The 12,237-nt window shown below is 56.3% G+C and overlaps 1 protein-coding gene and 1 long non-coding RNA gene across 5 annotated transcripts in view; one reads left to right on the top strand and one right to left on the bottom strand.

Annotated features, from left to right (window-relative positions):
• Positions 1-2,553: 2,553 nt before the first annotated feature.
• LOC310886624 lies at positions 2,554-6,990 on the bottom strand. Of its 2 annotated transcripts, XR_014575391.1 has the most exons (4): positions 6,851-6,967; positions 5,020-5,336; positions 4,698-4,823; positions 2,554-4,006 (listed from the first exon to the last, which is right to left on the bottom strand). It is a non-coding gene; the product is annotated as an uncharacterized lncRNA (long non-coding RNA). The 2 variants fall into 2 exon arrangements; XR_014575390.1 differs by lacking the exon at positions 5,020-5,336 and having other exon boundaries at positions 6,851-6,990.
• Positions 6,821-12,237, top strand: part of CTXN1 (cortexin 1) — a 36,169-nt gene continuing 30,752 nt past the window's right edge. For 2 of the 3 annotated variants that reach the window (XR_014575386.1, XR_014575387.1), the window contains exon 1: positions 6,828-6,959. The gene's annotated coding sequence lies outside the window, so the exon portion shown is untranslated. Of the gene's footprint in view, positions 6,960-12,237 lie in introns of all 3 variants that reach the window. The other variant, XM_083811457.1, reaches the window with a different exon arrangement.

Here is a 12,237-nt window from a genome sequence, read left to right on the forward strand (position 1 = left end):
TGCAGGAATTCACTGGCTGTTGGGATCTTGCTGGGACCTGACGTGGATCGGCCGTGGCAGGGCATCAGCTTAATGGGGACCTGCCTGGGTTCCCCATGCTTCCTCTTTTTCTAAGAGCTGTTGTAAGACTGAGCAGCTGATGTTCAGTTCTCTCTCATTTTTCCTGTTTTAGTCCATTGCCTTCTCCTGGACAGGAAAGGAGCAGACCCTTCCACCCCTCCTGAGCATCCCGGTTTCCCCAGGAGATGCCAGATCGGGGCAGACAGATCCCAGGAGCCAGCCCCCGGATTTAACACGCGCCTTTTGGAGCTCGTAGCCCACGCAGCAGCAATCCCTGCTGGGCGCTAAACCAGCGCTGGGGGTGGCTGGAGCAGAGCCTGCTCTGCCCTTTGGGGCTGCCGGTCCTGGGCACGCGGCCGTCGGGGTCTGCAGCACCCAGCAGCTGCAGAAAGCCATCCGTGAGCAGCTGTGAAGGAGGCAGCGGGGTTCCACGTTACTCGTGGTGGCTTCTGCCAGTGGGTCCTGTGGTTACAGTGCAGGAGGCGGCTCGGGGCATCCTACCACCAGGACCCAGCGGGCTGACCTTTTGGGATTGGGGCCGTTTTGTCGATTTGACAGTGGCTTGGGGGATTTGACCGTGGCCCTCTCCGCTGCTCGGGTCGTCTGGAGGTTTTGGAGACCAGAGACGGAGGCAGAAAGCTCCAAGCTGCTGTGGCCCAAAGCAGCCTTTTGCCGAAAGGGAGGATCCGATGGGGATGTGGCTCCTTGGAAAGCTGTGGTCACTCTGTGAGGTGCATTGTGCCAAGGTGGGCTCAGAGACATGGGATTTCTGCCTGTCCCTAGGCAAATACTCCCTGCGTGGGCTTCACAGACCGACAGTAATTGCACACTGGTGTCCTGGCTGCCCTTGGGCACTGCTGCATCCACCCAGGGGCATGGTGCCAGCTCGCCTGGCTGCACGCGGGGGTAACTCACCGCCTACATTTCTGAGATGCCTCCTGCCTGGTCCTGTCTCTGCTGCTTACAGGCTCTACAAATGATCCCCCTTTCTCTCCCTCGTGGTTCTTCTGCAGCAGCTTGAGCCCTGGCCCACCGTGGCGAGGAACATCCTTTCTTCTGCAGTCGTCCTCAGCCTGCAGGAGACCTTCAGGAGCCTGCGAGGCCTCCTCAGTCGCAGTAAGCTCGTAAGAGGTGGCGGGAGGAGGCTGAGCGTGGGCAGATGGAGACAGAGCTCGGAGTGAGCTGGCAGCTTTGCTGGAAGGGCTGCGATTCCTGGAGGTGCTGGGAGCGGGGCCAGGAAGGAATCGGTCTCCAGCTGCTTGTGTGAGAAGACCATGGCAGTCTGCACGCGGCTAGGATGGGCACCTCTTACAGACGATGCTGAAAAATGGTGAGAAAACTTAGTTCTTACATCTCCCCGGTGTGGGAGAGGACGATCTGACTCCTCCCTGGTTTGGATTCAACAAGGACTGAATAAATTCCAGTCTAAGCTCAGCTGTCCTCGGCACTGTTCAGGTTCAGCTTGGCCCGAAGCAATTCTGCATTCCTTCTGGAGTGAATCTATCAGGATTTTACAATAGTGCTCGGTCTCAGCTCAGATTCAGGAGGGAAGGAACAATTCACACAGGTTATTGTATCGTCTAGAGCAAAGGCTCAGATTTTAACAGTGAAGGTGGTTAAATTAAGGCACAAAGTCCTTGGGAAACGGTGGTATGTCCTGCTAAAGAGGTCTTCAGGTCTGAACTAGGTGACTTTCAGCAACACACATCTCGACCAGACGGGTAGGTCCATGGCCCAAACAATGTGGGAGCTCAGGCTGGATGATCCCATTGTCCCTTCTGGCATTGAACACCACAACACTGCTTGTACGTTGTGGTGCTCCTGAGAGCCTGGGGGAAGATGGGATGGGTTGGAAATCTCAGACCTTCCCATACCGCGTGCTCTCAGTTTGCTACCTTCAAATGTGGGGCTTTGCTCTACTGTCCTAATTAGTCCCACTGTGTTTGCGTTTGGGCAGTTGGTGTTTAGTCTTCTTACTGAGGATTTTGTTCCAGGCCTTTCCAATTTCTTTTTGCTTGATTTTGATTAAATGTGATGATTAGGATAGATCTTGAACACATCACAAGTAGCTTTCTAGGTGCACTTTGGTGCTCCGTTCCTCACCAAAACAGCGTATATCAGGCATGCAGCCCATGCTGCCAGGTGAAATTTTTCCTCTCTGGTCTTCCTGCCACAGGGATTGTAATTTTTTCAGGACATACAATGTGTTCACCGTCAAATTGCAGCTACAAGGAAAGAGCTGTGCCAAGAAACTTTAAGAAAAGTTGCTTAGAGGTGGAAGGTGTTTTTTTTTTAAATTAAGTGTATTTCATCTCTGAAATGCACCTGCCTTTCCCAGGTCCGTGGAGCGGAAGGGTTCTGTGCTGTGCTTTCTCTCAAGATGCTCATATCATCTGTTGAAGCCTCATTTTAGCAGCAAATCACTCCAGAATGATTCTCCTCCTTTAGTAGATCAGCTAAAAGTGCTGCGAGTCCTCCTGGAGTGCTGCAGAAGAGAACAGCAGTAGGGTTATCCGAGCTCGCTGGAAGAATGAGTTACCGAGAAATTTGTGGATTCTTCTGACTGTAAGTATGCCCACACGGTACGGGGGAAAAACACGTAGCTTCTTCGAGGCAAATGATTTGAAAACACTTTCCTGATGCCAAAGAGCATGGAGGGGAAACACCACGTTAAAAAGTTCCTTCTGCATCAGGGAAGGGGAAGAGCTGAAGGCAGAACATGTCTCACTTACACGTGGCTGTGCTCCATGGATACAGGGAGGCTGCTCCCTCTGCACAAGGGAATTTTAAAGGTGTTAAACCGTGTTAAACCATCTGTCAGTGACAAGGCCCCCAAAAGCTTGCAGACACCTTTAGAAAAACCTTCAAAGGTGTCCCAGGCTGAAGGAGAAGAGGTGAGGGCTGGAAGAGGCCTGAAAATCTCCCAGGGAGACAGGATTCAGCGTATCTGCATTACCTCTTAGAAACCACCGTGATTTCGTGCAGTTTTGTACTGCTGGTTCTCAAATAACTTTTAATTCAGAAATGGCTACAGGTTAATAGGTGAATAAATTCGTTCTATTATTATCCTTGATCTAAATCTTGTATTTCCCTTACATGCTTTCAACTGAGGTGTTTTCTAGAGTGGTTTTCATTCATTTTCATTCTGCTGCTGCACTACTACTAACTGGAAGCTAACTGAAGCTGTTTGATGAGATTTACGTATATTTCAAAAGAGAATAACAGCACAAAGATCGCATTTTTTAAAAAGCAAATGCAGCAAAAACAATGAAACAGTTTTCTTAAAATATATTGAAAATCTCATCGGATTTTTTTTAAAAAAAGAACTTTCTCAATAACTAATTTCTTTTGGAAAGGATGCAATGCTAGATTAAAACTGCCTGATAAGCTCTAATTGTAGGAGGTCTGTAACTGTGCAATAACTGCAATAACCGTGCGATAACTGCAATAACCGTGTGATAACTGCAATAACTGTGCAATAACTGCAACAACTGTGCAATAACTGCAATAACCGTGCAATAACTGCCCGGACAAGAGAAGCTCTTCGGCACATGCTTAGATCTCCTTGGGGACACGTGCCAAGCGTTTGCAGCAGCAGGTGGTGCTTGTGTTTCCCTGCCAAGCCCACCTCACCCTCTGTGTGTGGGATGGTTTCTCCTCCAAATGGCAGGCATTTATTTTTGTCCCTGTCGGTTGCTGTGTGGGTCTGCTCTGAGCATCCAAACCCTACCCCGATGGAGGATGAGCTCCCGCAGTCCCTGTTGACACCACCGTGTCTGATTTCCCTGGAAACATCTTCCATGCTCTGGCACAGGCTCCTGTAACCATAGATACACACAAGCAGTGCACAGCGACGCTTTTCCGTGTTTTTCTCTTAGATACTGCCAGCCTCCTCAGGTAGGCAACTGCCTGGTCTGCTCCCCGAGCAAGGCATCTCTCTGCAGGGCTGAATTTTTTAAGCAAATAGAAAATGTGAGTTGTACAACCGAAGCTAAGCAGCCCCTTCCTGGGCCCTGGCGGTGGGTGTGCATGCTGTTAAAGCTGGTGTTTGCCCTGAGCTTCCCACTGTCTTTGAAGCAAAGGCCTCTGTCTCACCCATGGGCACCTATTCCCAATTAATGGGAACCCCAGAACGAACCTGACCCCAGCTCTGCCTTGGACAGAGCAGCTCCGCTCCTCTCTCCTGGGAAGAGCAGGATGGAAGAAAGGATGGGGGAACACGTGCAGTGGGAGCTCTGCTGTGCTCAACGTGGGTTTTTAGAAGCTGCAGACCACTGCCCTACGTGATTTGAAGGGTAAATATCAAGAGTATATCCCAAAGGGTGTGCCAGCAAGGACCTCCCTTCACCCAGACAGTTCTCTTAGAGCTTTGGATGTTTTTTTTAAAAAAAAACACACCTCCAGTGTTGGACACAGGGATTAAGGCTCCCCAGATCCCGGTAGGAATGGTCTATCTGATTCCTCGTGTGCTGAAATAAGCTCTGGGGATAAAACTGGTGGGGACCCGCGGGACGTGTGAATTTTGTAGCAGCCATGACTCATCCCGGTCTTGGCAAGTGCTGGAGGGCCAGAGCTCAGACAGCCCCAGAGCTGGTACGGAGCAGATGCCAGCCCTCAAGGATGCTGGGGAGACTCACCGCATGGCTCTGGGCGGGGACAGATTGTGTGGGTCCTGCTTTTGCTGTTTTCCAGCCACGTTTTGTCCCTGCTCCTCCTCCCAAAGGATGTGCAGCCTCTGCAGTGCCTGGGAGGTGCAAGAGGAGCTGGAGGAGGAGAGCAGCGTGTGATTTAGTCTCAACACATCGTGGTCACCCCTGCCTCTAGTCTCAGCGCCCGTCCCACTCTCTAGACCAGCTTGTCGTGGTAATCCCACAAAAATCTCGGGATTTTTCTGGGATGTAAGAGAGGAAGACAAAGCCTGCAGCCCCGTGCCCCCCCCAAAAAACCAATGCTGAGTGCCTGCAGCATCCACGGGGCAGAAACCAGGACCCGTCCTGGAGAAGAGACCAGCTCCGGGGAGCCGTGGTGCATCCAGCAGTGGGGGCAAACCTCCCTGGGAGCTGCTGCGCGGCGGAGGGGTCGTACGGAGAAAGTGGCTCCTCGGTGACAGCCCCCGGGACAGTGGCTTCATGCTGGCACTGGTCGGGGAGGGGGTTCCAATCCCTCCCTGTCACAGTCCATCTGTGCACATCCTGCAGTTCCCCCGAGCTTAGTTAGCCACGCCTGGGGTACCACACCTCTGCACGCACGGGTCTGGCATGCGGTGAGCATTTCATCTGCTCTACGGGGACAAAGTGCTTAGGAAAAAAAGGATTTTGCAGGAAGGTGCCTGTGCTAACATCAGACGTGTCACAAATAGGTAACATTAAAAAAACCTGAGTGTGCGAGGGAGACGTAGCACTCTTTGACATAGTCCCATGGGCATGGACTCAGCACCTGCAGAAGTTTCGCTGAGCCCTGTCGTGCCCACCAGCAGTAGCCACAGCTTCAAATGCCCCTCTAATCCATTTTTTTTCTCTGTATATCCATTCTGCACCTTTGCAGAGGACAAAAGTCCTCTGCTGTCCCCAACGCTGGCCCTGAAAGTCCCCTGGGGATGCCCCAGCAGGACTGGGGGAGCTTTTGCTAATCTTTGTCAGCAAGGCGTGCTCCCAGCTGCGAGCTGGTGCTGAGCACAAGCAGCAGCAGTGCTGCGTCTGTCGGGGGCCTCCTCCTGACCGAAAACCCCCTGGGGCCTTTGCCTGGATCTTTCTTGCCTGCCCCAGCAGACTGGTCCTCTTTGAGGGCTGTGTCCCCTTCCCCAGCATCCCCTGGGCTGTGCCTCCTCCCTTCTCGCCCTGGTGCCCACCCACACGTCCCTGCAGCCGCATTGCTCCCTCTGGTCCCAGTGGATACTGGGGTACCCCTGGGATGGATCCTGGGGTACCCCGGGATGGATCCTGGGGTACCCCTGGGATGGATCCTGGGGTACCCCTGGGATGCTCCCGCCCCTCCTCTGGGTGTTACCCTGCTTCCCTGCACCCTCCCTGAGAGATCACCCTCTGCACAGCACCACCCCGCGCGCCCTCCTGCTCCCCTGTATTCCCTGCGTCTTAGAAGCCCCCTGGTCCCTGCCCCACAACCCCCACACCTCTCCTGCGACCCCACGGAAATCCCCCACCCCGCGTCTGTTCCTGTGCACAGCTCAGCATCCCAACGCCGTGCCTGGCCCCCTGCATCCTCACGGTACCTCCCCAGGACCCCACAACCCTCGCAGCACCCTGGCCACCCCCCCAGAGCACCACTGCATCCCCCTTATCCCCCTCCGTGTCCGCAAAAACCCATAGTACTTACTCCTCCCTGCATCCCCGCCCCACCCTGCACCTCCAAGGATCCCCCCCACCCTCCAAGGATCCCCCCCACCCTCCAAGGATCCCCCCCACCCTCCAAGGACCCCCCCACCCCCCCCGGCTCCCCCACACCGCCCTGCACCCCCGTGGCTCCCCGCAGGACCCTATTCCCCTGGATCGCCCCCCCACCCCCTGCATCCCCCACAACCCCCGCACCCCCCCAGCCCCCCGGCCCCCCCCATCACCTCCCGCCCCCCCCCGTGAGCCCGTTCCCCCGCAATCCCCCCCCCTTCCCCCCCCACCCCCCACCGCATCCATCCCCCCCCCCACCTCCCCCCCCCCTCCCGCATCCTCCCCGCTCCTCCCGGCCCCGGCCCCACCCCGGAGCATCCCCCACGCCCCGGTTCCCCCCCCCCCGGATCCCCGCAGCCCAATCACGGCGGCTTTGGACGAATTCAAACCCCGCAAGCTCTGCCGCTGCCGGTGCCGCTCCTCTCCTCCCCGGCTCCCCCGGATGGGCTCGGGGAGCTCCGGGGCGGCCGCGGCCCCTCTCCGCCGCCCGGAGCTCAGGTGAGCCGGGGGCTGCCCCCGGGGCTTCGTGTGAGGGGTGTGCGGGGGGGGGGGCACCCGGCAAAGTTTGGGCTCGGTGGCACCGGGGGAGGCGGCGGAGCACGGCCAGGCTGCGCCGGGCACCGCCCGCCAGAGGCTCCGCAGGGGCGGCGCGGGGTGGGGGGGGGGTGGGGGGGTGGGAGCGCCCCCGGTGCCCGCAGCCCCCCCGGTGCCCGCAGCCCCCCCGGTGCCCGCAGCCCCCCGGTGCCCGCAGCCCCCGGCCCCGCTCCCGGTTCCGAGGCGGTTGCGGCTGCCGGGGGCATCGCCCCCTGCGGTGTGCCCTGCAGAAATTGGGGGGGTTGGGGGGGGGGCTCGGGGAGGTTGGGGGGGGGGGGAAGAGAGCTTAACCACCCCCCCCCGGGGGTCTGAGATAGCCTCGGGTGGCGGGGGGGGGGTGGTGGTGGTAAAGGTTGTTGGTTTTCTTTCTTTTTTTTTTTTTTTTTGGGAGAAATGTTGTTGCTGCCACATCAGGAAATCGGGAAGGGCCTTTTCGGGGGGAGAAGTCCGAAACTGGGGATTTCTGCAGCTTGCTGCAAAACTGCTGGTTTTGGAGGTCTTGCAGCGGGGAGTGACGGAGCGGCTGCGAGAGACCCCCCCCCCCCCCCCGGAGGGCCTCGGGGAGTGCCCACCCTCTGGGGCTGGAGTGCTGCTCTGAATTTTGAAGAACTTTGAGTTAAATTAAGTTGATTTCTCCCTTCTGGAGCCGCGGTTCTGTCTGGAAGCGGGGGAGAACTGCACAGACCCTTGGGATAAGGGAACAAGCCAAAGAGCAAAATCTTCCTTCCTAGGAAGAGTTGGAGCTGCAGGAACTCTCCTTGCAGTGCTGGGTGTGTCAGCGAGCCCAGCCCATGGCAGAGGGAATTCATCTCTCCCTATCCATGGAAAGACAGTGGGAAGACTGGGCTTGGCTCAGACGATTTTTGGTGCAGAGCCTCATGTTAAACACGAGGGTAAAAGCCGTTGGCAGCAGTGACAGGTATGGATTTGACAGTGTCTGTAGGCTCCCCAGCACTTCACTTCAAGCTTTAAATCCATGCCATTCCAGGATCTGTTCTTCTTTTTTCCCAGCTATTACTATTTGCCATAAATCTGCCCCAAAATAAGGGATGGAAAATCTTTAGGAGAGCAGGGCAGACCTGTGTGCCATAGGAGGGGAGGTACGATGCGAGTTCTGGCTACTTAACAAGTTTCGCCCTCTGTGCACTGCAAATGCCTCACCACCCCAAGCTCAGATCGTGGTCCTGTAACCAGGCACCCACGGCTCCGATCGCTTTGCCTCGTTTGATCCCTGCTGGTTTGGGGCACAGATCTGGAGCCGAACAGAACCACTGCACCCAGTGGGACCTTGGTGTCCCAGGAACATTCGCGTTGGGGCTGGGCAGGCACGGCAGTCTGGCTAGGAGTATGCCAGGCCAGGCTTTGCAGCTGGGCGGTGGCAGAGTTGCAAACATCCTCCCGTTTTGCTCTGGGGGTAGTTCTCGTAGTGCTGTTGTGGGGCTGGTGGATGCTCGGGAAGGTGTCTGCAGCCCCGGCTGCCACCAGGTTGTCCTGGCAGGAGGACTGGGTGAAGGCAGCTCTGTCGTGGTGCACCTCTGGTCTTGCCTTTAGCAGTTCAGCCCTGGTTTGGTCCTTGCTGGCAGTAAACACCCAAATCTTCTCTTCCCCAAACCCCAGGGAACCCTTGGGGAGCCTCTGTGGGACACATGCTCGGGAGTGCTCCCCACGGTCTAGTTCCAGAAAGGGAAGGGACGCCTGGCACCGACTCTGCAGGACGTAAGCACGTCGCATGGGTGTAACACCCAGCCTGCAGGGCCCCCTGGAAATGACTTGGCACTGCTCTGAGGATGCACGGCCCCTGCCAAGCTGCTCCCCGGGCTGGGAGAGGCTGGCTGCTCGTATCAGCGTGCTATTTACCTGTTGAAAGTGGCGCTGGCAGGGCAAGGTCTTGCTGCCTTCCTCACTGTGCTTCTGCCAGAGAAATCTGCTCTTTATTCCAGTGCTCGGCGAGCTCTGCTGCGCTGTCTGCAGCCTGGCTGGGGCAGCTTTCCGTCCTCGGGGGATGGAGTGGGCTGCACAGCAGTGACCAGCACTTCCTTGGTGATCGTGGAGAGGTCAGGGCTGGAGCAACGGCAGGCCGTGAGTGGGTGCTGGAAAGCCACGGGGATGCGGCAGCAGGCCCGTTTTTTTTGGCTGTGTGGCTTGCTCATGGAGGCTGACATGGGTGAGAGAAGCCGGTGGCATCCTCTCCTGGCTCTGTACTACCTCATGTTGCAAGCTGTCAGTAAATCCTGAGCTGATGTGTTTTCTGAACAGCTGCTTCTACGAGGAAAGCGCTGTTGAGCTGTCAGGTGCCTGGGAGCTGCTCTGATTTCACCGCAAATGTGCCTACGAAGTAAAATTGATGGGTCAGAATCTAATATTCTGAAGGGGAACTTAATGGCCATTAAACTGCTTCTTTTCTGCTTCGAGTGCAGATCTACTACAATTAACTAAGGGGATAAAGGCATAAAGGCAGAAGAAGAGGGCTGCGAGAGAGGTGGCATGGGGCTGTCTGCCCCGGGGCATGGGGCCACAAGGAGGGAGGCTGCTGGGAGGCCGGTGGCAGCAGCATGTGTACCTGTCACCTGGCAGGGCAGAGCTGTGCTGACCTGCAGAATGACCTGTAAATAGGGTCTGAAATGCTTACGCCTGCAGGGATCAGCATCCCTGACATCCCCTGGCCATGGGTCTGCTCTCAGCAGTGTTCTGCTCGTGGGTCTCAAGCCTGTGAACCCTTCTGAGTCCCAGACCTGCTGCTCAGCATTGCCTCGAGCTCCTTTGGATTGTGCTGTTGAGATAAGCAGACCAAACCCTTGGGCAGGACTCAGGGTCTGCACGGGCCAGGAAAGCTGGCATAAATTCTTTCTGTCCTGGCCTGTCCCATCCTAGCCAGCTGGAGCAAGGTCCTTACAGCCTGTGCTGTGCTCCTGGAGCTGCTCTGCTCTCCTCTTCCCTGAACAGCTGATTGCTACTTAACTGGCGTTGAAGCAGAGAACTTTGCCCAGCTTCAGGCACGTATTTTTTTCCTCTCTGATCTGTCTCTGCTTGCTGACATCAGGTCTGGTCTTGTTTGTGCTTCCCTTACTCAAACCGAACCCTGTTCCTACCCCATGAATTTGCTGTTCTCCCCATGGCCCTGTTATCAATGCTCTCTGCCTCGCCTTCTTTCTAGCAGCATTCTGCAGGCAGGGGCAGTCCTGAGATGTCTTGTTGATGTTACTGCCGTGGGGAGGTCCTGCCGTGTAATGCTGCAGTGCCCGTGTGTCTTCGTTTCACACCTAGTCCCTACGCAGCAGAGCCAGGTCTTGGCTGTGGCCTGGTGGATGCCGGGTGTGCCTCTGTCTCCCGAATGGATCCTCTCCTGGTCAATAGTGCCAAGGCCTGTCTGCCAGCTGATTTGCTTCAAATGCTGCAGGATAGTGTCTGAGACCTGCAGGATGTGGGAGAGTCACGTCCTGGTGGCGTGCTTGGCCAGCGTCACTGAACCTGCCGCTCACACTCCTTTGGCCAGTAAGAAACCCCAAGGGCAAAGCTGACAGTTGTCTGTGATAATGTTGGCGTTGGGTCTGCCTTCTCCAAGGTCTGTCTAGAAGACCGCTGGACACTGGGATAGTGCTGTTGTAGCACCTGGATCTCACCATGGGTCTTTTCTCCATGGGCATTTCATGTGTCTTGGCTGACACCTGGGAGTAGTAGCCCTCGGCTAGCTGGACCAGGCCCCCTGGATAACGGCTCGTGACCTGTGGCCTTGTCCTGGGGAATGGGCAAGATCTGGCCACCTCAGCTTCACTTCTGGTCACGAAGTACTCCATGATGTGTGGCTCCACATGGTCAGAGCCTTTTGCCTGGAGAAGCTTCTTCTTCCTGGTTTGTGGAGAATGACAACAGGTACCCGGACACACGGAGAGCCAGAGCTGGCACCCACGGGGCTGGCTGTGCTGCCCTTGTGGGGCCACCTGCTCTCGGTTAAGAACCCCAAACCAAACTGTGCAGCACTCAGAATCCTTGCTGGCTCTTCACACCAGATGCTGGGTGGGAATTATGTTCACCATGACTTCCAAACCCCAGATACTGCAGTGCAGCACGTCCTTCTGCTGCTCTGTCCTCAGATCCGGGCTCATGATCGTCGTGGGCCCTGCTCCCCACAGACCAGTCGCACCCCGGTACAGCACACAGTTCTGTACGCACCCCGTGAGCTCTGCTTTACAGCTACAAATGGACCTGGTAGCAGAGGATGGAGCTGTCAGCAGCAGTTTCTGGCCAGGACTCCCCTGTGAAAGTTAGCAGATGTCTTGCCAAGCCATATTACTGTGTAGGAGAGGTGAATTCAGTAGTGCTCCACTGCCTTCAGGTGGTCTGGGTGGACTGATGAAGGAAAGATGCTCCTAGCTGCTGGATCTGCTGGGCTGGGCAGGCCCTGCAAAGGCGAGGCAGGCCCACAGTGCCAGTGGCAGAGAGCTTTCCTCCAGGCTTGCTCTGTCCTGCTGCGGAAAGGACTGCAACTCCCCTCTCCCAGCCGTGCTGCAGGAGCAGGCTGCCTGTGGGGCTCACAGCTGGCTCCTGTGAGGCTGGGAGGAAAGTGGCCCATTAGGCTGGCCTCGTTACCCATCCCAGGTCCCAGAGAGACCCCCGCGGGGAAGCAGAGGGTGTGAGTGCTGAGCGAGATGGTTGTTGCAATATGGTCAGTGCCAGGATCAAACATCATGAGTTTAGCTCCCAAAATCCTGAGATTGGCTTTAAAATCGTTTTGCCTACAGAAGCAATCCAAGATGCTGGGACCGTGCTTTTCTACTCCAGCCACGGAACTCTCCCTTTTGTAATAATAACCGATATGCTTAGAATCAGGAGCTGACACTAAAGCATTGCCTTTATAGTCCCAAGAGCTGTCAGAAGCAGCAGGATGACTGCCGTGTGTGCCAGATGTACGGGCTACGGCTGTCCTCTCCTCCTGCTTTTTTACTGCAGTTACTGTGAAGGGCTCAGGTTGTCCCTGCCCGTCCTTGTAGTTGCTCTGGTTTCTCGTGCTGCTGGAGCTGAGGAGGATCCAGGTGACTTCTTGCACCTCTGAGAATGAAGACTCGTGCTGTGCTTCGTGCAGGAGCTTCCCAGACTGGTCTGGGCTCAGCAGTGGGTTCAGAGCTCCCAGTGGGATCTACTCCATTGCATGGCACAGGGAGGCACACCTTGGCACTGGGTGACT

This window comes from Anser anser (genome assembly GCF_964211835.1).
Source record: "Anser anser genome assembly, chromosome: 25".
Classification (NCBI taxonomy): domain Eukaryota; kingdom Metazoa; phylum Chordata; class Aves; order Anseriformes; family Anatidae; genus Anser; species Anser anser.